The sequence below is a fragment of the Rhinopithecus bieti genome, unplaced genomic scaffold (genome assembly GCF_001698545.2).
Source record: "Rhinopithecus bieti isolate Rb0 unplaced genomic scaffold, ASM169854v2 scaffold_6022, whole genome shotgun sequence".
NCBI classification, from domain to species: Eukaryota; Metazoa; Chordata; class Mammalia; order Primates; family Cercopithecidae; genus Rhinopithecus; species Rhinopithecus bieti.
Window position 1 is genome coordinate 1,542,622 of NW_016805265.1, and position 27,216 is coordinate 1,569,837.

The following is a 27,216-nucleotide window of genomic DNA, read 5'->3' on the forward strand; positions in this document are numbered from 1 at the left end:
AGACGCCGCAGCCCCGCTCCCACTCTGGTCCCGCCGAGAGAGGCTGGGCTGGGCCTGGTTCCTTGAGAATCCTGGCCGGCGGGCTTGTCAGTCAACCCGGCCTCTCGGACAGACATCCCCCGCCCTGCAGGTGGGAGAGCGGCGATCGTGGCGGTGCTGCAGCCGGGGTCCCCGCTCCAGTGCTGGGGACCTGAAAGCCAGGCGTCTACCACCCTCTCACCAGCAGCAGCCATGCGCTCCTGGCCACTGCGACCCACAAACTGTGCCTCTTTTCCCTAGCGTCTTCGGACAGGGGTCCCTGAGCCACCACACCTTGCCGTCTGGGAAGGACCTAGACATTCCCCCACCCTGGGATTCAGGCCTGGGACCAGCAGGGAGACGAACCCGGGACATTCGTGCCTTCATGCTTCTTGGTATTTTATCAACACAACCCAAAACCAACGTCCCTTAAAAGTTTGATGAGAACCCTTCCGGGAGCAGCTACACAGTGGCACAGCGTTCCGGTGCTGAGGCGCCCAGGGATGAGGACAGAAAGGATTCCCCGACGTGTTGGACGGATCCGAGTCACCCCGGGCGCCCGGTAAGTGAAGGGTGGGTGCCAGTATGTGCTGCGCGTCCAGGCCGAGGTGCGAGCCTCCTCGGAGGGACAAATGCCCCTCCCCAAGGCACGCCCCACGACTCTCTCCAGCTTTCTCCCGAACAGCCGCTGGATCCCAGGCGTGCAGGCTGGCGGCTGGAGCCCGGGCAGAGCGCCGCGTGTCCACCAGGCGGCGCTGCAGAGCCCGGCGGAGCAGGAAGGAGCCCTGCAACCCCAGCCAGCGCGCGGGCAGCCGGCTGGGTGGGCATCCCGAGGCCCCGCGCTTCCACTTTCGCGTGGCTTTAGAAGCAGTGTCCAGGAGGCCCCTCCCTGTGGCTCCTCGCCTCTTTTCTCCTGCTGCGAACCGTCTTCCCTGCTCTTCTCCACCCTCTCCGGCTTCTGCCCTTGTTTCCTCCTCGCTCTCTCTTCCTGTCCGGAGGACTGACCCAGGTGTCAGTCCCTTCCCAACCTGGGGAGCTCCCACCCTCAAGGCTCTGACACGTTACCTTGTCTGCCATGCTGAAGCAGTCCCCACACAGGCCTGCATTCATTCACTCCCTCCTTCACTGATTATTTCCTAACGTCTACCCCTTGCCAAGGGCTTTACTCATTCTTGACAGTTTTAGAAACCGAGGCTAAGTCCTGGAGGCCAGTGGCAGGGCTGGCGGATAAAGTTCAGGCCTTTCCCCCACCATCCAATCTTATCCCCCTACCTGTCCCTCTGGTGGTGACACTGAGTGACCCTGGTGTCCTTGTGCTGGGTAACTCCGCATAGATGCAAATCAGGGAGGTGTGCCTCCGAGAGAGCTGCGGAAGAAGCACCAGCTTCTGAAATCTGCCACAAGCCTGTGGACCTCTGAGTAAGCACAACTAACACAAATGCAGATGCCTGTCAACACACACACTCACGTTTGCACACTTTCACTCCTACTTCCACAGAAGCCACACCCCTGCTCTGACTCTGGCACACCTGGTTACGTGTGGCACACGCTTATGCTCTGACAACAGACAGAAGAAGGAAAGATGTGGGTTTGGTCTTTAAGCAGTGAGGAAAGGCAGATAAAAATACCTCACTAGGTGATGAACTTCTCGTGCTTTAGAAAACTCATAAAGCTGGAGCTCCAGGGGCGCAATCGGTTAGCGCATAGTACTTCCACAGAAAACTCGCGAAAGTTGCCCAGAAGGTGGGACCTATCCCCTGCCAGGTCATCTGCTGGCCTCTGCTGCACATATTGGCTTAGGGTTCCTCACGGAATGTGGCTAGCGGACTGGTGGTGCTTAGAGTGACTGGAAAACCTAGGCTGACCTGCTCACATTTGTCAGGGGCTGTGCCCAACCCATGGGATCCTACATCATCCCACTTAAACTTCACAGCAGTTCCATGAGGTCATTAGGATCTTCACCCCATTATGAGACTTAATACCTGGGTGATGAAATAATCTGTACAACACACCTCCATGACACAAGTTTACCCACGTAACAAACCTGCACTTGTACCCTTGAACTTAAAATAATCTTCACCTCATTTTTCAGATGAGGAAACAGGCTCAGCAGGGGAAAGACTCTGGCTTAAGGTCACACAGCTAGTGAGAGATGGCTATAAGCAGGGCTTCTCACCTTGGCAGCTCTTGTCTGATGAAGTTTTAAAACAGAACCGTACCTGGGAACCAGAGATGCTGTTCCAGCTAGGGGAGGGTGTGGTGAACATAGCTGGGTTTTCAAAAAGGTTTTTGGCGTTATTGTTATTATTTTATTTTTTAACAGAGATTTTCTTTTTTCTTTTCTTTTCTTTTTTAATTTAATTTTATTTTTTTGAGACAGAGTCTCGCTCTGTTGCCCAGGCTGGAGTGCAGTGGCTTGATCTCAGCTCATTGCAACCTCCGTCTCCCGGGTTCAAGTAATTCTCACACCTCAGTCTCCTGAGTAGCTAAAATTACAGGTGTGCACCACCATGCCCAGCTAAATTTTTTGTATTTTTAGTAGAGACAGGGTTTCACCATGTTGGTCAGGCTGGTCTCAAACTCCTGACCTCAAGTGATCTGCTCACCTCAGCCTCTTAAAGTGCTGGGATTACAGGCATGAGCCACTGTGCCCAGTCTATTTATTAATGGAGATTTTCAAACAGAGCAGTAGAATGAATGGTGTAATGGGCCCCCATAAACCCATCACCCAGCCTCAACAATGAGCAGCTCATGGGCAACCTTATTTCCTCGCTACCCCTCCAACTCTATTTTGAAATAATAAAGACACCATTTCACCTCCTCAGTGCCTGTCACTTCCAGCTATGGTTTCAACCTATGCTTGGACTGGCTCCCAATCCAGGGCTCATTCCACTGCCCCACCTGGGTTGAGGCTCGGTGAGCTAAAGCATATTGCTCTCCAGTTCATGCACAGTATAGCTGGATTTGAACCTACTTCTATCAGACCTGGAAGCCAAGCACTTCATCCTACCCAGTGCTGGGAGTCCCCAGAAGTCCCAAGGGTATTAAGGCCTCTGTGCCCAGTGTGACCCAGAGTGAGCCCAGGGGGTATCTGGGCTATTAAAAGACTTGAGCCTTAGCTAGGAAATGCCTTAGTTGGGACACTCACAGTACAAGAGATATTCCTAGAGTGAGACCAGCATAAAGCCACATGGTGCAGTGGAAAAAGCACAGATTTAGGTTCAGTCTAACCTAACTTTTAGCTCCACCACTGACTCATATCTAAGGGTAAGTCTCTCTTGACCTCAGTTTTCACATCTATGAAATAGGGACATTGATACCAAACTAATAGTGCTATAGTGAGGCTCTAGTTAAGTAATACATTTGAAAATGGCCAACCTCCTGCCTAGTTCATACTGGTTCTTAGTAAAGACAAGTTGGTCTCTTTCTTTCCTTTCTCCCCAAAGTCTCATTTCATTTTGACCAGCCCTCTTGCTCAAGAACTTCCAGTGGCTCCCTGTGACACACTGTCTTAGAGCTTCACTCCACTACCTGGCCATCAGGGTGCCTGTAATCATGGTTCATCCTCTGATCTTGCTGTTTGCCTGATCTACCTCGTGTCTCACCAATCTTCAGAGTTCAAATCGTCTGCAAGCCAGCTAGCCCCCTAGCCCATCCTCTAACACCCTGGTGGATGACACCCATCATACACTCCTTCCCTGGAATACCTTCCTTTTTCCATTTCTACCAAAACGCTCTCAATACTCTCCTCTTCCAGGAAGCCCTCTAGATTTTTCCCCCACCACACACTGATCTTTCCCTCACTTTACGTTCCCTCAGCACTTAATGCAAAGGCAGAGGGTGGAGATACAAAGGCCACTGTACCAGGGACCAGGACACTTGGTTTTGAGCAGTGCCTCTTTATAGTTGTGTGACCATGGACAAGTAAGTCACATGTCCTCTGTGAAGCTTGTCTCCAGAACTGATACAGGGCTGTGCCTACCAGGGTGAACAGCACATTGCCAACAAGAATAAAATTAAAAAGAAGCATGAACTGCACACTTACTAGTACATGCATTCACTTATTCATGTTACTATTACTGTCCCCATTTTACAGGTGATGAAGCTGAATAAAGTAACACTGTGCTGGTCACTGTGCCTGGGATTTTGTCCTCCACCCTCTTTTCCTTATTACCAGCGACACAAAAGTTCTACTTTAGATCTCAGGCCAAGTGTGACCTCCTTCTGGGACCCCCCAGGCCCTTTTTATCAGATTTAATGCCCTTTCCTTTGCTGTATCTTGCCATCATATTCTCTTTACGTTGTCCAGAAAGCCTGGATTCTGGGTTACTGGGGAGAAGGGATTATCTCCTATACTTACTTCTAATCGTGGCAGCTAGCATAGTACCTGGAGGTGTTCAATAAATTAGAAAGAGGAAAGGAAAAGAAAGGAAAGAAGAGCGGGAGGGAGAGAGGAGAAAGCAGAGGAAAGAAAAAAAACAAAAGACAGAGGGAGGACAAATGTGCATGAATCGGGCATTCCTTGGATAAAATTATGCTTCCAAAGAAGGGAGGGTAGGAGGAAAAGTAGCAGTGGCCTTAGAGGAACTTTGAATGTCTTTGCCTGAAGCTCAAAACTCAGAGCCAGGTAAGCTTCCATGCGTCAGCTGGAAATAGCATTTGCTGACAATAACAAAGACTCCCAAATAGTGGCTTATGGAAGGCAGATAATCTCCCAGACTGGAGGTGGGCAGTCCAGGCTGTGGGGAGCCCTCGGTCACCAGGAACCCAGGGTCCTTCTGTCTTCAGCTCTGCCAGTCCAGGAAGCTTTCATCCTTATGTCATCTCTGAGTCTGAGATGGCTGCTTGAGCTCAGGTACCATCAGCTCATTCTAAACCACAGGAAAAGGAACAAGAGGTAAAAGGGACCCTCTCCCTTTGAATGGGTCTTCCTGGAAGCCACACCGCTCCTCAGCCTGCACCTCATTGTGTAGAGTCACTTGGCCACACATAGCTGTAAGAGAGGCTGGGAAATGTCATGTTTAGTTGGGTACACTGCCACCTCAGATAAACTCAAGGCTGCTATGGACTGAAGTGTGTCCCCAAAAAAATTCATTTGAAGGTCTACACCCCAATGTAACTGTATTTGGAAATAGGGCTGTTAAGAAGGTAAAGTTAAATGAGGTCATAAAGGTAGAACCTAATCTGGGAGGATTTGTGGCCTTCTAAGAAAAGGAAGAGATACCACCAACCTCCCACCCCCAACCAATGCACAGAAGAAAGGCCATGTAAGAAGGTAGCCATCTAAAAGCCAGGAAGAGAGCCCTCACCAGAAACAGAATCAGCCGGCACCTTGATCTTGGACTTCTAGCCTCCAGAACTGTGAGAATAAATTTCTATTGTTTAAGCTTCTCAGTCTGTGGTATTTTGTCTGGCAGCCCAAGCTGACTAACACAAAGGGCTTTGTTACTAAGAGGGGCAGGAGTAGAAATAGAATATTGGCAGACTCCCCTGCACCCCACGAGTGGGATCACCCAGAGCCAGAGTCAAGAGAGAGCCCTCTTGTTGCCGACCTTCAGTGGGTCACAGCATGGTGACTTCTCCCTTTTAAACACAAATTCTTGTTGATAAAGTGGGCAGGAGTGCTGCTGGAGAAGCCCTCAGAGTTGTAATTCAGAGTTGGTGCAATTCAGTTAAATTTTAGGTGCCTATCAATGTACAATGCAATGATGTAGAGTAGGATTGGCCCTGAGGAGGAAGAGGAGAAGGAGGAGGAGAAGGAGGAGGAGAAGGAGAAGAAGGAGGAGAAGGAGGAGAAGAAGGAGAAGGAAGAAGAGGATGAAGAGGAGGGGGAGGAGGGAAGAAGAAAGAGGAGAAAAAGGAAGAGGAGGAGGAGGGGAGGAAGTAGAAGAACAATACCGAGAAAAGGAGATGGAAATAAAGAGGAAGAAGAAGAAAAAAGGAGAAAAGCAAAGCTGCTGGGTGGAAAGGCAGAAGCATATTAAACCTATCTGCCACTTGCTTCCATGTTACTGATTAAAAAAAAAAAAAAAAAAAAACTGAATACAGGCTCCAACCCAAAACGGAGGCAGACCCTGCCTTAAATAATTATGGTGTAACTACAGAAACCTGAAAGAAACAAAATCCAACCATAGAGAAGACAAATGGTGTCACTGAATCATAACAACAGGTGAGCGAGTTTTGTTTTGTTTTGTTTGTTTGAGACGGAGTCTCGTTTTGTCACCCAGGCTGGAGTGCAGTGGCACAATCTCAGCTCACTGCAACCTCCTCCTCTCAGGTTCCAGCGATTCTCCTGCCTCAGCCTCCTGAGCAGCTGGGATGATAGGCATGTGCCACCACATCCAGCTAATTTTTGTACTTTTAGTAGAGACGGGGTTTCACCATGTTGACCAGGCTGGTCTCTAACTCCTGATCTCAAGTGATCTGCCCACCTCAGCCTCCCAAAGTGCTGGGATTACAGATATGAGCCACTGTGCCTGGCCCATGTGAGTTACTTTTAACCCTGCCTCTATGCACCTACAAAGAGGTGGCCCAGGGGATACCTACGCTGGGTCCAAGAGGGCACTGGGAGGAGAAGGAGACTTGCAGAAGAGAAGAGGAGATCCCTGGGAAACTAGAGGGAGTAAGGAGAATGCAGGAACCAGGAGAGGCAGTGAGCATGAATGTGAGCCTTTTGGTTGTCCCGTTGCTGGAAGTTTCCTCCAGCCTTAGGTCTCAACAAGGAAGAGACATCTCAGAGTTCTCGGCTGACTCTCTGTGTCTCTCCATCTCTGCCATTTTTCTTTCACACACTTTACAAACATCTCCTCTCCTCCAAAACCCTTCCGGGGCAATTAGGCAATTCCTAGGGTGTGGGAATTCTACACGCTCCATCCACATCAGCGGTTCTTAAGCCTTTTGTAGGTTGAGGGAAGGATGCAGAAACCACAACCTTTTTTGACAATTAATGAAAGCTGTGGCCCCTCTTCAAAGAAACGAGTCCACATGCTCAATGTGGGAAACTTAATTTCATGTAGTTCATGGGCCTGCAAATTTTAAATCCTTGACCTTGAAGGAAATCCAAGATTTTAAAGATAAAAAAGCAAGGCCTTTGGACATGCCCTGAGGGGCTCTGGGTTTTCCTTTCTAAATTATTCTGACCAATGGGACATTCCAGCTACTCTGTGTGATCAACTGTAATAAATAACATTTCTGTCAACCCACCACAGCCCAGTGCACACTTGTGCAACCTCACTGGAACTCTATGAAGGAGGCACTACCATTAGCCCCACTTTATGGATGGGGAAACTGAGGCACAGAGAGGCAAAGTGACTTGCCCAAAACCACACAACCAAGAAGTAGCAGAGCGGGGATTTGTTATAGGTATTAGGCTCCAGGGTCTGTTATTCTTGCGCCTTTCACTGTTTGCTACACTGTATAGTGACCTTTACTTCTCTGTACACTGAAGTCACAGATAGCTGCCTTTCTCCCCAAATGCAGGTGTCAGACCCCACCCAGTGGTGTGCTGGAATCAGCTCCTACTGGCTCCCAACAGCTATCTGTGCACATTTTTCCCAACTCCTCACTCAGTGATGTTTATGTTAGTAGCTTGAAATCAGCCATGGTAGGAGTATTTACACCACAGCAATGGGCAAGTGCTATAAATGAAAGTTTTCCCAACACCACAGAGCTGTTTGTTCACCATTTACCAGCTCACCACTGGCCCTACCTGTTCTAGTCCAAATGACTGCAACCTGCAGATCCAGCTGTCCAGGCCCCGAATCATGGCCCCTCCCTGCCAGTGAGGAGGACTTGGACATGGTCTGCTGTCCCCAGGATTAGCTTGTGGTATATTTAGGATGAGTGTAATCTTTCTCTCTGACGCCACTGTATGTGGGCCACTTCCAACTGCCCCCAGTACCTCTCCACTGCTGGAAACCAAGCCTGCTCATGTGGGGTCCTGGACCCCTTCTCCCACATAGATCCAGATCCTTTACACCAGAGGAAACTGAGCACTGTGGGATGATTCTGGCAGCCCATCTGATGCAGACAGCCCTTGACTGCCTGGAAGCCCCTGAAGTCTGCCATATCTTACCCCTGACATTGTACCCTTGGCTATAGGCACCTGCCAGCCAGATCTGGTTTAACCCAGCCACTTTGGGGTTAGCAAACAGCCAGCCCCTCACCCTAACCCCACTGGACACCAGCCCTGCTCCCGCTCCTCCACCTTCTGGGGGCACCCAGCAAAACCCAGCTCTAACTCAGTTGTGACAAGGCACATCCTCTGACCCTTGTCCATAGGGAAACCTCCATCTGACAGCAAGGATTCCGGTGGACCAGGTCTAGTGTGAAACATGCCCTGATCCACTCTTACCAGACAGAGTATCAGGAAAGAAATTGGAATTATGATTATCTATACCATTTAGTGAGCACTTTATTTGTGCCAAATACTGTATGTAGTGCTTTCTCTACATTATCTTTTTATATCCTCACAAGACCTCTAGGAGATAAGTAGCTACAGTAACCTCATGTTACAAAAGAGAAAACTGAGTCTCAGAGAGGTTAAGCAATATGCCTGAAGTCCCACAGCTAAAAAGTGGTGGGGCTGAAATTCAAAGCTGGGTCTGTCTCATTCTAAAGCCCTTGCCAATAAAACCTGTGCACTTCCACTCACAGATTCTGCACTCAGAGCAAACAGAATGTTCACAACTGCTCCTTCCCCAGGCCCCAGGGAAGTGTGAGGAGGGTAGCACCCCTCAGTTACTCCGGGATTCTCTGGGGAAGCCCTCAAGGCCAGAGGGAAGACAACCCTGATCACCTGTGGCAAGAACAGTGCCCAGACAGAGTTGTGAGCCTCCAGCCATGGAAAGTGAGTGTTCACTGGCAAGCACATATTGAGCACCTGCTGTATACACAGCATTATCTTAGGCGTGGAGGCAATGGGAAGATGACCGGGACATGGTCTCTGCCCTCAAATAACTTACTGTCCAGTCTAGTGGGTCGTAGAGACAATTGTTGCCTTAAGGCGGGCTGTGATGAGGGATATAATCAGTGGAGGCCCAGGATGAACTCCAATAGGAACATGTGAAAGTTATCAGGGAGGAGACAGCACTTGATCTGGGCTTGGATGATGAGTAGGCATTTGATGGCTAGAAAACGGCAGATTTGGGGATCCAGGAGGAAGGACCAGCAGGATCAAACGGATGGAAGCAGGAAAGATGGTGTCTTATTCTTCAATAAGCAATAGGGAGCCGTTGGAGGTCTTTGAGCAGAGGAAGAACATTATGGGATGGAACAATGGGAGACTGGATATAAAGAAACAAATGTGGAAGTCTTGTAGTTAAGAGGGAGAAAGTGAGAGCTGGAAGCAAGGGAGAAGCTGCAGGACAGGCACAGCAAGGACCGTTCCAGGGGGCAGTGAGAAGGTAGAATGAATGGACTGTACCTGGTGAATGGCTGAACTGGAATGGACAGCAGGAGGGTGAAGAAGATCCTGAGGTCTTTAGACTCAGGTATTGGGCTAAGCAATGGTAAAACAAATACAGGGACTTAAATCAGAAAGAAGTTTCTCTCTCAGGTAATGGTCTCCGTGGCTACTTTGCTTCATGATGCCATTCAGGGGCCCAGGTTCTTTCCATCTTGGAGCTCCTTTGTCCCCTAGGATATTGTGCTCATTCTTGTAATCAAATCTGGGTATACTCCAGTCACAGAAGGGTAGAGGGAGGAAGAAGTGCACAGTGTCCTTTCAAACAGGTGAGAAAGAAGTTGCTTATAGTCACATGGCTACACCCAGCTTCAAGAGAGGCTGTAAAATATAGTTCTGGCTTCATCTCCAGTCTCTCATTGTTCCATGTACCAGGGGAAATGAGGGAAAGGATGAAGTAGAACCCATGCCTGGGTACTTGGAAGAAATTCTAGAGGGAGAGCAGGCTTTGGCAGGGAGGTAGAGTTTTATATGGCTTGAGTTTCTGATGCCTGCATCGGGTCAGGGCTGGAGCTGTAAATTTGTGAATTGTATACAGAGAAGAGAAAGCTGAAACCAGGGTGAGTGATGTGTACCCAAGGAAAAAAAAAAAAAAAAACAGAAGAAAGCTAGAGTAAGGGTGGAGGCTGAAACTCATGAGGAAGGCTTATGAAGAGCAGTCATTCTGCCAGTTGTATTTTCCAATCGTTGGTGCCACCAATATATCCCATGTACTCTTCTCACACTATGGAGCTGACACTCCTTCCTCGACAGATGGGGTCTATGTTCCCTCCCCATGAATCTGGGCAGGTGGGCAGGCCTGTGGTTGGAGTGGAAGTGATGCTATGGGACTTGCAAGGCTAAATTGTAACCAGTGAAACAGCTTCCTCTGGACATGCGCACCCTGGGACCCAGGCATCATGCTGTGAGGAAGCCATGCAGCCACAGGACAGGCCACATGGGAGTGTTCTGGCCAACAGCCCCAGCTGAAGCCCCAGCCAACAGCAGTGTCAACTGCCAGCCACGTGAGTGAACGAGGCTCAGACAACTCCTGGCCCAGCCTTTGGGCTGTCCCAGCTGACCAAAATGGAGTGGAGCAAGATGAGCCCTCCCCACTAAGCCTCACCCAAATTGCCAATTTGTGAATAAAATAAAATTTGGACTTGTTTTTAAGCCCCTTGATTTGAGACTCTTTTTCTTGTAGCAGTAGATAATTGAGACAGGCCAGAATCCCTTTTCCCATCCCAAGAGAATGCTCCCAGCCATACAGAAGAGGGGTGACCTGGGTGACCATCCTGTGTGTCTCCTGATTGGCCTTTCTCCAGCCATAGCAAGTCCCTCTATCCATGTTTCTGGTTCTCAGCTCACTGCCTTGCTGATCTCTGGGTCCCTAAGATGGCCACCTCTTTGTCCCTCCCCTAGGCTCTGCCTTTGGCTTGGCTCCATAGGGAACCCCCTCAAAAGGACATTCCCAGCTCCCCATCCCTCATCTATCTCCATCTCGAGAGGGGTGGTCTGGCAGAGAACTGGGAGGATAGCATGGGGTCTTAGCACCAAAGACAGAAAGATGTCCGAGTTCCCTTTGAGTATCTGTGTGAGGAAAAACATCAGACTTGGAGAGGCAGAGGGATGAAGGTCAGCGAGGAAGATTCTGAGACCAACGGGCAGGCCCAGGGGGCTGGGGACAGGGAGGTGGCTAGAGGTATCATGTCCTGTGGGGACAAGAGACCTCAGAGGAAAACTGGCTCAAGAGGGAATGTGGCCCCAGTGTGGGGACTCAGGGTTCCTCAAACTCAGCATGCCCCCAACCAGGTGGGGGCTTTGGGGAGGTGTGCAGGGCTCCATTGCCAGTGCATCATTTGGGTGCTGGGCTGCAGGGCTGTGTCCCTGCTAGGGGCCTGGCTGGGTAGCTACCTAGCTAGGGGCCAGGAGTGAGGATGTGGCAAGGGAGGTGTGTCCATGTGGCACTTGTCGTGATGTAAGAGTGCTACTTGACCTATCTCTGAATGTGGCACGGGGCTATCTGTGGGGGCCTGGCTGTGATGGGAGACAAACTTACTTTTGGACAAGCCCAAGTGACACTATGTGTGTATATGAGTGTGTGCTTCTGCCTGTGTGAGTCCATATGGGAAAGTGTGTATGAGTGTGTGTGTCTGTGTTTGTGAATTTGTATGCGATCATATATGTGAGTTTGTGGGTTTATGTGTGTTGTGTGAGTCTGTGTGCGCATGTGTGAGATTATCAGTGTGTGTATGTGCATGTGTGTGTGTCTGTCTGCACCATCGCCAGGAGGGAGGGAGAAAGAGGGGCTAGAATCCAGGGCCCTCAATGTTCTCAGACAGGATCACCCACCACATAGAGCAGACCGTGTCGCCTGCCCCACATCTCCCAGGACCTGAGCTGAGGTCTGCCTTGGGAGCAAGCCCCACAGGCCTTGCAGTCCCCACAGGAACCAGACTGGTCCTAAACTTCCATCATAGCTCCAGAGCACCTCCTCCTGGAGGCTTTGAGGTCTCCTAATCACCTTTGAAGAACAGACTGATGACTGTACACCCTGAGAGTTCAGCACAAGGACTAGTGCCTGCCAGGGCAAGGGTCTGGCCATTGATCAAATAGCTGGCATGCTGATTGACCAACAGATCAATTAAACAGCCAACAGATTGCCAGACCAATGACTGATGGACACAGACTGGCAGCCCCCCTGATTGAGGACAGGGTTTGTACCTGGTATCTCTTTATCCCCACTAACTTAGCACAGGGCTGGCTCATTCATGTTCAGTGAATGGCTGATCAATGAAAAGATAGCAAATGAAATGGCGGAGTGAGAAGTATCTGAGCACCTGGCCAAGGGCCCAGGGATGTGAGTCGTTAGTTGATTTAACTACCGAAGAGCTGATTGAGTGACTAAGTAACCAGGAGACTGAGCGGCTGAGTCACAAAATGACTCTGAGATTGCCTGGGTGAGGGTATGACTGGGCGGCCCATAGAGCTCAGGAAATGCTGGGGTCTGAGGGACAGAGATTGCAGTCACCAATACATGCTCAGGTGGGATGACCTCTGCCCTGGGAGACCCTGGAGGTCTGAAAACTCCAGAAAAGAAAGCAGAAGTTAGGGAAAGCTCAGGCAAGAGGAGCTGGAACCTTAGAGGAAGAGGATTGGACCTATGGCAGACATCAGGAGGAATGGGGGCTGAGGAGCACCCTAGAATAGAGCTTGCTGCTCAGAGAGTTCTGGTTTTACCCCAGCCCTAAATGGATGGGTGCTCTGTCAAGAGGCTGCAAGGTGTGCGCTGGGATGGGGAAGAATCCATTCGAGAAAAATCATGAGGACCCATGTGTAAAAGCCCAACCTTCTCCCAGGTTACATGATGACGACCATGGGCCCTTGGGACTTCTAATGCAGTGTCATGACATCAAGAGCAAGTCAAGAGCTGCAGTCACAGCTGAACCTTCAACCAGAGAATCCAGAACAGTGTGTTAGGAAGCCTAGGGAAAGAAAGGCAGATATCAGTAAAGAAGGATGCAGGCTGAACAGTGCTGGTCCTGAATTGCCCTGGAAGAGAGAGATCATGCATCCCTAGAACGTGAGGTCAGAGGAGGAAGTAAACTGGACCAGCAGCACCAGCTCTCAGAGAAAGAAGAGGCTCCATAGGCAGTTCTTACCAAGAGGATGTCGATTCCATTCTCCAACATCTACTACTGAATTCTGCAAGGATTTGGGAGTCTTCTTGAAGGGCTGACACACAAGATTCTGAGAGAGCAACTGGATAATATACAGCTTTTGCAGCAGCATATTTTGAGAGCTTTCCAGAGAAAAGAGAGAAAACTACTTTTGATCCAGCAGAATGGGGGACTCAGGTAGAAGACCGCTTCTAGAACAGCCACGCATTCAAGGAGCAAGAACCACCTGAGAAATGTGATCCTAAACAAGAAAACTCCCCGATATCTGGGAATGAGGAAGAGACACCAGTCACCATCTTAGACTCTTCTGAGGAAGATAAGGAAAAAGAAGGGGTTGCTGCTGTCAAAATCCAAGCTGCCTTCTGGGGACACATAGCCAGAGAGGAGGTAAGGAGAATGGAAACAGATAGTCTCCAACTTGAGAAAATAGAGGACAACAGGTGAGGACACTGGTTTCACCTCCAGGAAACATGAAAAATAATCCAAATCCATCAGCCTTGTTGTTATTTTCATTTTTTCCTTAGTAAGGAAGATTTGATGTTGTGAAATAACATTTGTTGCTGTTGTGAAAATCTGTCATGAGCATTTGTTTAATTAAACATACCATTGAAACATGAAAAAAAAAAAAAGTATGACTCCCTCATACTTCAAGGGAGTATTTGACTACCATCATTTTGGCTCATGGCTGAACTGAATTACGTGTTTGTTTATTGAATTGGGTTCTGTAGGCTGGGTGCAGTGGCTCATGCCTGTAACCTCAGCACTTTAGGAGGCCAAGGCAAGTGGATCACTTGAGGTCAAGAGTTCGAGACTAGCCTGGTCGACATGGTAAAACCCTGTCTCTACCAAAAAAAAAAAAAAATTTTGTTGAGCATGGTGGCTCATGCCTGTAGTCTCAGCTACTTGGTACTTGGGAGGCTTAGATGAGAGAATCACTTGAACCCAGGAAGCGGAAGTTGCAGTAAGCAGAGATTGTGCCACTGCACTCCAGCCTGGGCCACCAAGGGAGACCCTGTCTAAAAAAAAGAAAGAAGAGGAAGAAGAAAGAAGAAGAAGAAGAAGAAGAAGAAGAAGAAGGAGAAGGAGAAGGAGAAGGAGAAGGAGAAGGAGAAGGAGAAGGAGAAGGAGAAGGAGAAGGAGAAAAAGAAGAAGAAGAAGAATTAGGTTCTGTGGCAAGTGACAGAAAATGAAAATAACTCTCTGTATCCATTTGTCCCCCCACTGCACACACACACATACACACAATTGAAATTTGGAGGCAGACAGCCCAGGATTGGCATGGCAAATTCATAAAGTTATCAGAGACTCAAAGTTCTTCTATTTTGTTGCTCCACTATCCTCTTCACATGGTCCATACTGGTTGCATGAGTGCCAGCTATCACATCTGCCTCTCAGCCAACAGGAATAAAAAGAGAAGAGTGTACCCCTTCCCTTTAAGAGCACATCCCAGGCCATTCACAGTGGCTCAAGCCTGTAATTCCAAAACTTTGGAAGGCTGAGGTGGGGGATTCAAAGCCAGCAGTTTGACACCAGCCAGGGAAACACAGTGAGATCGCATCTCTACAAAAATTACCAAAAAAAAATTAGCCAGGCATGGTGGCATGTGCCTGTAGTCCCAGCTACTGGGAAGGTTGAGTGGGAGAATTGCTTCATCCTGGGAGGTTGAGGCTGCAGTGACCTGTGATGGCACCACCGCACTTCAACCTAGGCAACAGAGCAAGACCCTGTCTCATAAGAAAACAAAATAAAAACAAACAAGCAAACAAAAATCACGCATGCACATCCCAGAAGTTGCCACAACTGTTCCTCTTACATCTTATTGGCCAGAATTCGGTCACATGACCCATCTAGCTACGAGAGAGGCTGGATAATGCAGTCTTTATTTTGTTAAAATCAATTACAAATCAGGGTTTCATTACAGGAAAAAGAAAGAATGGAGATTGGAGGGCCTGGATTTCTTTCCAGGTTGGAGTGATCGTGCGGGATTTTCATAAAGAAACTATAATTTCAGCTGCACTGAATAATTCCAGGGAATGCCATCATGCAATTCGAGGTCTGTATGGTCACTGCCATAAGGGGCTCATGATGGGTTCTTGTTAGTGGGTGCAGGCACTTGGGGGCCAAGTGTCAAGTTCAGAGGTAAAATTGCATGAAGCTTTGAAACAGTATTACCTCTTCTGCAGAATTTTCAGGGGCCACATTTTTCCCCTTTATCCCTTGGTATCTTAGGGACATTCTGAGCTGAGATGCAGAGAAGCCACCTTTGCTCTTTGAAATGATTGCTTTCTATTTCCAAAGGCCGAGTCTTGAGGAAGCAGTTTCACATCCTCTTTGATTTTGCTCACTGCAAAATCTTACTAAAGTTTCCACTCGAGACCTGGCCTCAGTGCCCCTCATTATTGCTGATCCTAAATCCTTCCCAGACAGGGCCCATTCAGGGTTACCAGCTTTAATTCTGGAGCCAGAAGCAGAAATCCTGAAAATGTGCCCTCCTCACCCTGAGTCATTAGAGCCTGCTTCAGTGGCTTATAGGTACCATGCCCAGCTCCAGGGCCCCATTGCCTGGGTTCAAGCTCCAGCTCTGTAGCTGGCTGGCTCTGTGACCTTGGGCATGTTGCTCCCTGAGCCTCAGTTTCGTCATCTGTAACATAGGATGAGAATAATAGTCCCAACCCCCCAGGGTTACATAACTGGGGAGAACAGGACCTGGCAGGTGGTAAGCGCTCTAAACCTCTTAGGTATTCTGGAAATGGAGACAGTCATTTCAGGCCTGTGTTAAATCTGCCTCCCCAGTCTTCCAAGGGGTAAGTGGCCCCGCCTTTTCCATCTCTGTTTTCTTCCCCCTCCCTTATGTACTGAACAGAGAGTCTCTACTGCCAGGTCAGTCTGGGCACAGGGTTGGCATCGAGTGAGCAGCTCTGGTTCACACACTTCTAACCCATGTTACCAGGCACTCTCTTCCCTCCACTTCAGCCACTTCCCACCCAGAGGTGCTGAGCAGGCCATGCTGTGAGTGTGTGGTGTGCACCCCCTCCCACCCCGCTTGGAAGAAGCACGGGACGAGGATCCTCTGCCCACCTTGTATTCGGACAGCCTCTCTCCTACAGCAAAGGATCACAGGGCAAAAATGAAATTTGCGTCCACACTTCCCTCTGGTTCCTCGAGTGTCGCTTTTCTGCATATTTATGGTAATCATTCCTGCAACAAAAACAGTGACTTCACTGTCTAAATAATAAGGTAATTTGTTACAGCTAATTACTCAAGGACTTCCTTAATCTCACTCAATTAAAAGATCCAAGAGGATTTCTGCCCCCTCTTATTCCAGTGTTCCTGAAGATCCCCTTAATGTATTCTGGATCACAGATTAGTGGGGAGCCAAGAAAGGTCCGTGCTGGGCAGAACTGCTAAAATCCATCCCAGCAACATGAAGCAGTGATTTATTGTGACATGGAATGTGGGACATTTCCCCAGCTTTTGTGATTGTGGTAATGAAGCTGTAAACCAAATAGCATGAAATGAGGCAAGGCCTTACAATTTAATCAGCTCGTAAACAGATCTACTGCATCAAGCAAATGACATTATTATCCATCCGAAGTAAATCATGCTAATCTCGGGAGATAAAATCAACATCGTTAATGGTCACATGTCATATTCATCAACACTAAACCATCCCCTTTGACAGATTAATCCTAACTACAGCTCCCAGGATGTATGGTAATAGGGCTTGTAGCATGCATTTCACTCCGCGCCAAGCTAACCAGCACTCTTAGGCTGCTATTACAAATAATTTTTTTATTGATTTACATATTTTAAAACGCATTTAAGGTGAGGCACCATTAAAAACCCTGTCACCAGCCCATATTTCTTTCCTACATTCCCAGACTTTATTAATAGGAACGGGAAGACAAACACAGTAAGCCTTATAAATACTTTGTTTAGGGCACTGTTAGGGGTAATTAAGATCGGAACTGGGGTTCGGGGGCTGTGGAGAGGCACAGGTGAGGAACAGACGGGGTGGTAGGAAATGGGGACCCTCTTGTGGTTCAGGAATAAAGGAAGTTGCAGCTTCTTTTGCTTCCTGTTTTCCCTAGAGGTGCCAGGAAGAAAGGAAATAAACTGCCCCCAAAATTTGCTTGTGGGGCCTTCCCTCTTTCCCTTTCTGTCACATCCTACGTCCACCCCATCAACTCAGCCTTATGGTGTGTGCATCTGTGCTTGTGTTCTGGTCCCTGTATCCTGCCTGCTGACTTCAAATGCCAAATGTATTTATTTATCATGAGGCTGACCTAGGATGAATGCTCCCAGAAAAGTGTCCACTATTCAAAATGTCACTTCCCCTTAACAGGCTGTGCATTATATTGACAGGCATACTTTCAGAGGCCTCTGAACGACGAGGATGGATGGAGGGCTGCCGCAGCAGAGGGCACTGCTGCCTGGGCTGAGGGAGGGAGGGAGGAGGGAGTGGGTCATGGATAAGTGTGGAGTGGGTGGGTGCCCAGATTATCTACACTCTCCCCCAGGAAGCATAAGCCATGGGAGGTGAGACAGTGACCAGAGATGCAATCAGGAGACCACCAGGGCTATCTATAGTGCTTGGTGGGGAGCAGATAGTGGCCCACCTTCGCCCAGCCACCCTTCTGATGGGCACATTCAAGGAGCTTCCTGCTCATCTGTGAAGCCAGTTGGGGATGGGGAGTGGAAAAGAAGGGGTTTTCCTTTTTCTGAGTGACAGCAAGGAGGATGGGGTCTGATATGGTTTGGATCTGTGTCCTCACCCTAATCTCATGTTGAAATGTAATCCCCAGTGCTGGAGGGGGGGCCTGGTGGGAGGTGATAGGATCATGAGGGCGGTTTCTCGTGGCTTAACACAATCCCTCCCCACCCGCCGCCCAGTGCTGTCCTCACAATAGTGAATTCTCATGAGATCTCACTATCTCATGAGACAGTTGTTTAAAAGTGTGTGGAACCTCCCTACTCTCTCTCTTCCTCCTGCTCTGGCGGTGTAAGATGTACCTGCTTACCCTTCACCTTCCACCGTGATTATAAGTTTCCTGAAGCCTCCCCAGAAACAGAAGCTGCTATGCTTCCTGTGCAGCCTGCAAAACTGTGAGCCAGTGAAACCTCTTTTCTTTATAAATTACCCGCTCTCAGGCATTTCTTTATAGCGATGCAAGAATGGACTAATACAGTGTCCCAGGACCACCTTGTGTGGCCATGCAGACCTCGCATTGCACGATGGCATTCCCTGGAATTATTCCATGCAGCAACCCTAGGGTTACAGTTTCTTTACAAAAATCCCACATGCCCACTTCAACCTGGAAAGAAATGAGGGAAGCAGATGGATTCCCCCAAAGGACCTATTGAACTCAATAGAGGCACCTCTCTTGGTGCACTAAAAAGACCTCACCTCGGCTTACATGGGCTGAGGTAGAACCCAGATGCTTCCCGACACCCGATGCATGTGTCACATAGCCCACCAACTGCCAGGATTTATTTCAGAACGGGACCCTGAAAAAGTCCCCAGCCCAGGTCTGTTCTGTAAAATTGCAGCTATCGATTAGACCAACAAATGAAATAAAGCAGAGAGTAAATTAACTTCAGCGTTTAGGTGGTGACAAGTTCAAGTGGTTGGAACCCACTGAGCTCTATAAGAAACTCTAGAGATTCTGTGTCCTGGGCTTTCCATGATCCTTCCTAAGAGCCCTAGAGGTTACCTTGTCACTGGGCACCTGAAAGGCCCAGGAAAGGCCCTTCTCTGGAGCTGCGTAGTCTGAGTTAGCATGGTTGAGGGCAGTGGTTCCCAAACTTTAGCCTGAGTCACAATGTCCTGAGGGGGCTTGTGAAGACACAGATTGCTGGACCCACCCCCAGAATCTCTTATTCAGTAGGTCTGGGGTGATTCTAAAGGGTTTGCATTTCTAGCAAGCACCCAGGTGATGCTGATGTTGCTGGTCCCAGAACCACACTTTGAGAACACCTGATACGGTTTGGCTCTGTGTCCCCACCCAAATCTCACTTCGAATTGTAATAATCCCCACATGTCAAGGGCAGAACCAGGTGAAGATAATTGAATCGTGGGGCGGTCCCCCATGCTGTTGTGATAGTGAGTGAGTTCTCACTGAAGAGTTGGTCGTTTCATAGGGGGCTTCCCCCTTCGCCCAAGGGAAGGCACTCATTCTCTCTCCTGCCACCCTGTGAAGAGATGTCTTCCGCCATGACTGTAAGTTTCCTGAGGCCTCCCCAGCCATGCAGAATTGTGAGTCAATTAAACCTCTTTTCTTTATAAATTACCCAGTCTCAGGTATTTCTCTTTTTTATTTTTATTTTTTTTATTTTTTGAGACGGTCTCCCTCTGTCACCCAGGCTGGAGTACAGTGGCATCATCTCAGCTCACTGCATCCTCCACCTCCCAGGTTCAAGCAATTCTCATGCCTCAGCCTCCCAACTAGCAGGTGTGTGCCACCACACCTGGCTACTTTTTGTATTTTTCATAGAGACAGGGTTTCGCCATGTTGGCCAGGCTGGCTCGAACTCCTGACCTCAAGTGATCTGCCTGCCTCAGCCTCCCAAAGTGCTAGGATTACAGGCATGAGTCACCATGCCCAGTCTCAGGTATTTCTTCATAGCAGCATGAGAATGGACTAATATGACACCTAAGCCAGGGAGGGGTAGGGGGGCAAGGAAGGAGGTGTAGGTGGGAAACATTGGGCTCCCAGGCACAGATTACAAGCCCAGAGTTGGGTCACGGCAGGAAGCGGAGGTCAGAACAGCAAGTGACATCAGCAGTGGGACTTCCACATCTCTGAGGCCTTTCTTCTTTTAAGTTTCTGGCACTTCTTAAGAGCAAGTGAGCAAATCAGGCCTGATAATCCAAGGTCCAGAACCCCAGAGTCAGGACTGAAAACAGCACATGTTCTGGAGGCTAGAGATGGCTATTTTAGCCCCGGCCTCACTTCTGATCTGCCTTGTGACATACAGTACCTCTGGTTCCCTCTCTGGGGTTCCCTCTCTCACTTCTCCCTTCCTCCTCTGTGAAGAGGGAGTGGAGCACTAGATTTCCTCCAGAATCCCTTGCATTTTGGATAGATATGAGGTTATGCCACTGTTTCCCAAAGCATACTCTGCGGATCCTTCACTCTTCTTGAAAAATGGGTTCCACAGGCTCAGTGGCTCATGTCTTTAATCCCAGCAATTTGGAAGGCTGAGGCGGGCAGATCACTTAAGGCCAGGAGTTCAAGACCGGCCTGGCCAAAATGGCAAAACCCAGTCTATACTAAAAATACAAAAATTAGCCAGGCGTGGTGGGATGGGCCTGTAATCTCAGCTACTACAGAGACTGAGGCATAAGAATCTCTTGAACCCGGGAGGTGGAGGTTGCAGTGAGCTGAGACTGTGCCACTGCACTCCAGCCTGGGGGACAGAGCAAGACTCTGTCTCAAAAGAAAAAAAGAAAAGGAAAAGAAAGATGGATTCCATGGTCAGATAATTTGGAAAACTTCAAAACATAAGCCCCCACTTGGACTTGTAACTTATATTTACATATGAAAGCCTCTGGGGGAGGCACAGTGGCTCATGCCTATAATCCCAGCACTTCAGGAGGCTGAGACGGGGATCACAAAGTCAGGAGATCGAGACCATCCTGGCTAACACGGTGAAACCCCATCTCTGCTAAAAATACAAAAAAATTAGCAAGGTGTTGTGGCATGTGCCTATAGTCCCAGCTACTCTGGAGGCTGAGGCAGGAGAATCACTTGAACCCGGGAGGCAGAGGTTGCGGTGAGCTGAGATTGCACCACTGCACTCCAGCCTGGGCAACAGAGTGAGACTCCATCTCAAAAAAAAAAAGGTGGGGGGTCTGAAAAATCCTGGAGTTGGGAAACCTGTTTAACTTTACTTAATCCTTCCCAAACTCATTGGATCACAGCCTTTTTTCCATTTGCCAGGGACTGATCTGGTCACTGAGCAGCTAATAGAGAGATAGTGGGGCAATGGCTCGTGCCCTCAAGGAGCTCCCGGTTGGGGTTGCAGGAGAGATCCTAGGTACTGCCTTGGCCTGGCACAAACTCTAGCCAAGCTTGGGGACTTTTATCTTTCCTTTTCCAAGGGCTGGCATCAATTTGCCTGGTTTCACTAGTGGATTTGCTTTGTTCGGTTTCACCTGCCTATGAAGCACACAAACAGGCTCATTCATTCACTTAACAAAATATATTGTGCATGTATTTCATGCCAGATGCTGGTGTAGGTACTGGGAGACAGTAGACTGTCCTCTCTTTCAATGGAGAAAGACAAGCAGTGAATAAAGAAACCACATGGCATGTTGGATGGTGAGGAGTGCTGAAGGGAGAGTTGGGATAGGCAGGGCCAGGGAGTTTTGCAATTTTTAATGGGGCAGGGGTGTCAGGAGAGGCCTCTCTGACCTTCGGGTAAGAATTTGAAGGAGAGGAGAGTGAGCCAGGTGGAAAGTTGTTCTAGGACGAGGGGGTGGCAAGTGCGAAGACCCCAGGTGGGAGTCTGTCTGGCGTGCGTGATGCACAGCTAGAGGCTGATGTGGCTGGAGAAAATAAGAGGCTCAGTTGCAGAAAAGGGTCGGAAAGATAGGAAGCCATGAGAACAGTGGACGTGACCTGCATTTTTTTTTTTTTTTTTTTTTTTTTTTTTTTTTTTTTTTTTTTTTTTTTTTTTTTTTTGAGACGGAGTCTTGCTCTGTGGCCCAGGGTAGAGTGCCGTGGCGTGATCTTGGCTCACTGCAACCTCCATCTCCCAGGTTCAAGCGATTCTCCCACTTTATAGTTGGATCCACAGGTGTGCACCACCATGGCCTGCTAATTGTTGTATTTTTAGTAGACAGAGTGTCACCATTTTGGCCAGGCTGGCGTCAAACTCCTGGCCTCAAGTGATCCACCTCCTTCGGCCTCCCAAAGTGCTGGGATTACAGGCATGAGCCAACGTGCCTGCCCATGACTTGCCTTTTAATAGACCTTAAGTGACTTACATTTTAGAGTATGCCAAGTCGCTGTGGAGAGCCAAAGAAAGCAACATTCATTCCAAAGTCACAGGTCCCCCTGGTGGGGGTCAGTTGGCCTTTCTGCTGCTGGCCACACCTGTCCTAGAATGATGTGTGGAAAGAGGGCGAGGATAGAGGAAGGTAGGGAGCTGGAGATGGGCAGGAAGCTCTGAAAGCCAAACTTTCACACTTGCATATTTCTACTTTGTGCCCTGCACTGTGCAAAGCCCATTCACTTAAGAATTCTGAATTAACCCTATGAGATCGGAAATTCCTCTCCTGGTTTTGCATTTGAGAAACCTGTGGGTCAGAGGAGTTAATGGACTTGCCTAAGTCACCCGGCTCACCAGTGGCAGAACCCAGGGCTTCCAGATTCTCTCATTCCATTGCCTCTCCCTCAGCCTCACATGGTCTGGTGTTGAGAACGGTGCGCAGAGTTCCCTTGGTCTGTAGGAAAGGGCATCCCAGGTGGGTGAGTGACCACAGCCTTTAATGGAGGCTCCAGATATCCTGCAGGTATCCAAGTCTGCAAGGTGAGTGTCTTCGGTTAGAAAGATACACTGAGATGAGGAAGTGCATGCAGGTTTATTGGGGAGTGCTCTCAGGAGATACATCTGTGAGGAAACTGAGAAGACAGGACTGGGTGGAGAGAAAACGACCCCAAATGTGGTTGCAGCAGACGCCTCATCCAGTCTTGCAGGATGCTCTGGAGCTGAGATGGCCCCCAGAGTTGTCCTTAACTGAGACAAAGGGCTGGCCTTTTTGCCTCCATCTGTCAGTCACTGGCCACAGGCCACAGAGATAGAGCCATAACTTTGGGCAAAGCAGTTCCCTGCGGCCAAGGGCAATGCCCAGTGAAGGACTGAGCTGTGAGCCGTCCGCAGCTGATAGTCGCGGAAGATGGTGGGTGCGTGCAGCACCCTGAAGAGGAGCGGAGCTTGTGCACCTTAAGAAGAGATTCGTTTTTCCCAGTGTACAAGAGCAGATTGGCTCCCTCCCTTCCTTCCCCCTGCCTCTCTTCCTTCTTTCCTTCCTCTGGAAGGAAGGCACTGGGTCTCTCTGGAAGGAAGCTCTCAAGGATACAGGGGTGAACAAGAAAAGGTCTTTGCCTTCTCTGGCTGTCTGCCTATTGGGCAAACCAAGGTGTGAATGAGAAAGTGCCCCCAAGAGTCTAAGGGGGCTGTAATGGAAATGGGCTTGGGGTGCCATGGGGACCCAAAGAGCGCTCCAGTTGGGAAAACGCCCCCTGAACTCTCCCAAACCTGAACAGAATCCAGGAAACTCGGGCTTGGATTAGGGATTGTTGCCCACAGTAGCTTAGTCTGATCTTGCAGTCAACTCTGAAAACACCAACCTAGTCTTATCAAACCACAATAGATTTGTATTGAGTGCTCCCAGTGTTTGGGTTCAAACCATTAAACAATCCTGTCCCAGGCTGAGTGGATTTCCCAGCCACCCTGACCAGGCTGAGCCTAGGGGTACAGTCGTTCATTGAGTCAGGCAAGTGCTTACAGAAAACCTATGCACTACTTTGAACTATTTTGATGCCGCGGTGGATACCGTCTCTGCTCTGGAGTGCCTCGCCCTTTAGTGGAGTAGACAAGCTCAATCCCAATGCTCAGTATAAATGTCACTGAGTTACTTGTTCACCTCCCTCTCTGGACCACGTCTTTTTTTATTTTCTGAATCCAAGAGACTTGTGCTTCTTGGCACGTAAGAGTCTATCTTTCTACAATGAACATATGCTGCTTTTGTATTAAGAAAAATACACAATAAAAACTCTTTTTAGGCCAGGCACAGTGGCTCACGCCTGTAATGCCAGCACTTTGGGAGGCCAAGGCGGGCTGATGACCTGAGGTCGGGAGTTCGAGACCAGCCTGGCCAACATGGTGAAACCCTGTCTCTACTAAAAATACAAAACTTAGCTGGGCAGTGGTAGCGGGCAGCTGTAATCCCAGCTATTCGTGAGGCTGAGGCAGGGAGAATCGCTTCAACCTAGAAGGCGGAGGTTGCAATGAGCAGAGATTGTGCCACTTCACTCCAGCCTGGCGACAGAGTGAGCCTGAGCCTCTGTCTCAAAAACAACAACAACAACAACAAAAAACCCTCTTTTTAATTGAACGAGGCCGGCAGGCATGTTGAGCAGACAGTGGCAGAAGTAAGATGGTAGTTACAGCAAGCCTTGAAAGCCAGGGGGGATTTTCATGGTCTCTTAGGAGCAGCCTAGCGAAATTACCTGGTCTGCTCAGTGACCACCCCACACCACCCACCTCATCATTCCCATCATAGATCGGAGTATCTGCAGACTTAATACAATGGACTCCACCCCCATGTGCAGCAGATTGGTCCAGGGATGAATGCCTGATGGGCACCTACCTGATCCAAGCTGGGCCAATCACAAATAGCTTCAGGAATAAGGGGCCGAGACCTGAGAAAGAAGTCAGTCTGGCTCTGGGTGTGAAATCAAGGATGTATAAGTCTGAGAGCAGCCATGGTAGGCCGGATAGACTGAGGAGCAGGAAAAGATCTTTGGCAGTGACAGGAAAGGCTGAAGCAGGTACAGAGAGAGAGAGAGAAGAGGTGGAGAGGGATCCAGTCAGCTCTGGAAACACCAACCCACTCTTGCCAAACCATGACAGATTTCTACTGAGTGCTCCCAGTGTTTGGGTTCAAACCATTGAGCAATTCTGTCCCAGGCTGAGTGGCCTCCTGTATTCCCTCCTAAAGTCCTGCAGCCTTCCAGGCCTTTCTTGATCCACATCTTAACCCTTAGATGGAGACGCTGTGGACCAGGGGTGCTGACTCAGCTTCTCTAAGAGGAATTTCGGAGCTCTGTGGATGCTGTCTCCGTTCCAGGCACAATGCCTCCGGGGCTAGTCCTGGTCCTCTCAGATCCTCACCTCTGAACCTCCCAGGTCCCCATTTGCTAGTCTTGGCAGTGAGATATTCTCTTACGTCATTTTTACTTCCTTCCCTGGGCCCTTTTTCCTGCCCCTCACTTTTCTCACTTTGAACTAGGCTTTTAAAAGTCGAAATCAGGACATCTCTTTCTGCTGTCCTCTCTTCCTTGAGGCATCCAGCGTAGAACAGCTTCGCTTGAAGGGGTTGCAGGCTGGAAAGACATAGGGAAGGAAACAGCCAGAATTGTTAAAATTTACTTAATAGTTCCAATGCATCTTACTGTAAAATAATGGGCTTGTTGTTGTTGTTGTTGTTGTTGTTGTTGTGATGGAGTCTCGCTTCGTCACCCAGGCTGGAATGCAGTGGCGCGATCTTGGCTCACTGCGACCTCTGCCTCCCAGGTTCAAGCGATTCTCCTGCCTCAGCCTCCTGAGTAGTTGAGATTACAGGCGTGCACCACCATGCCTAGCTAATTTTTGTGTTTTTAGTAGAGACGGGGGTTTCACCATGTTGGTCAGGCTGGTCTCAAACTTCTGACCTCGTGATCTGCCTGCCTCAACCTCCCAAAGTGCTGGGATTACAGGCGTGAGCCACCATGCCCAACCGGGAATTTTTAAACGTAAAGCACCCCAGCCTCAGGATTCGGCCACAAGCACCTTCCCAGATGAGCATCCATGTTCATGAGGCCAGAATGTTAATGTCAAGATCATTCATTGATTTGTGTGCCAGAATAGACAGCCCACTATTTTCTTAAGAAAAATTATTGTCTTGCCGGCAGATTATTTCCTGGCCCCTGCCCTGAAGGGGTAGGGTGGCCATTCATTTGCACAAGTCTTGGTTAGGCTTCTTCATTGTCATAAAAGAGAGTCAACTTAACAGTATTGGCTTAGTGTTTTTAAAATTATTATAAAAGTAAATACCTACTTATTAAAATGTTACAGAAATTAACTTAGAATGTGGAAGTCTGTTGTACTCTAACCTCCCCAAAATAACCACTTCATTTTATTTTATTTTTTTGAAATGGAGTCTCGTCCAGGCTGGAGTGCAGTGGTGTGATCCTGGCTCACCACAACCTCCGCGTCCCAGGTTCAAGCGATTCTCCTGCCTCAGCCTCCTGAGTAGCTGGGACTACAGGCACACACCACCATGCCAGGCTAATTTTTATATTTTTAGTAGAGACAGGGTTTCGCCATGTTGGCCAGGCTGGTCTTGAACTCCTGACCTCAGGTAATCTGCCCGCCTCGGCCTCTCAAAGTGCTGGGATTACAGGTGTTAGCCTGGCCACCAAGATAACCACTTTATATCTATCCAGATTCTCCCTTCATATCTTACTTCTTCAGTAACACTAATATGCTTCATTCTTTTTAACAAAACTGCATTGCTTTGTCAATTAGCTTTTCAAAAACTATTTTTTAAATCTAAAAGTGTATTTGTCTGGTCTCACGCTGCTATAAAGAACTGCCTGAGAATGGGTAATTTGTAAAGAAAAGAGATTTAATTGACTTACAGTTCTGCATGACTGGGGAGGCCTCAAGAAACTTACAATCATGATGGAAGGGGAAGCAAACATGTCCTTCTTCACATAATGGCAGGAAGGAGAAGTGTGAGAGCCAAGCAAAGGGGGAAGCCCCTTATAAAACCATCAGATCTCATGAGAACTCACTATCACGAGAACAGCATGGGGGAAACTGTTCCCATGATTCAATTATCTCCACCTGGTCATACCCTTAACCTATGGGGGTTATGACAATTCAAGGTGAGATTTGGGTCTGGACACAGAGCCAAACCATATCAAAAAACAATCCATAATTATAGTAAGGAGGGCTTGGATAAGCTATAAAATTCTCACCCAAAGTTAAACACTTAACAATTTTTGTGTATCCTTCTAGAAATTTTCTATACCCACGTGTTATTAATTTTTGATACAAGTGGGATCATACTATACCCACTGTTTTGCAACTTGCTTTTTCCCCCCACTTAATAATATATCTTAAACAACCTTTCCTGCCAGGCTCGGTGGCTCATGCCTGTAATGCCAACACGTTGGGAGGCCGAGGCAGGTGGATCACAGGGTCAGGAGATCGAGACCATCCTGGCTAACACTGTGAAACCACGTCTCTACTAAAAATACAAAAAATTAGCTGGTCTTGGTGGCGGGTTCCTATAGTCCC

General features: G+C 48.7%; 1 pseudogene; it reads left to right on the forward strand.

Moving 5' to 3' along the window:
• Positions 1-13,129: 13,129 nt before the first annotated feature.
• On the forward strand, positions 13,130-13,621 carry LOC108529509 (sperm surface protein Sp17-like; annotated as a pseudogene).
• Positions 13,622-27,216: the final 13,595 nt, after the last annotated feature.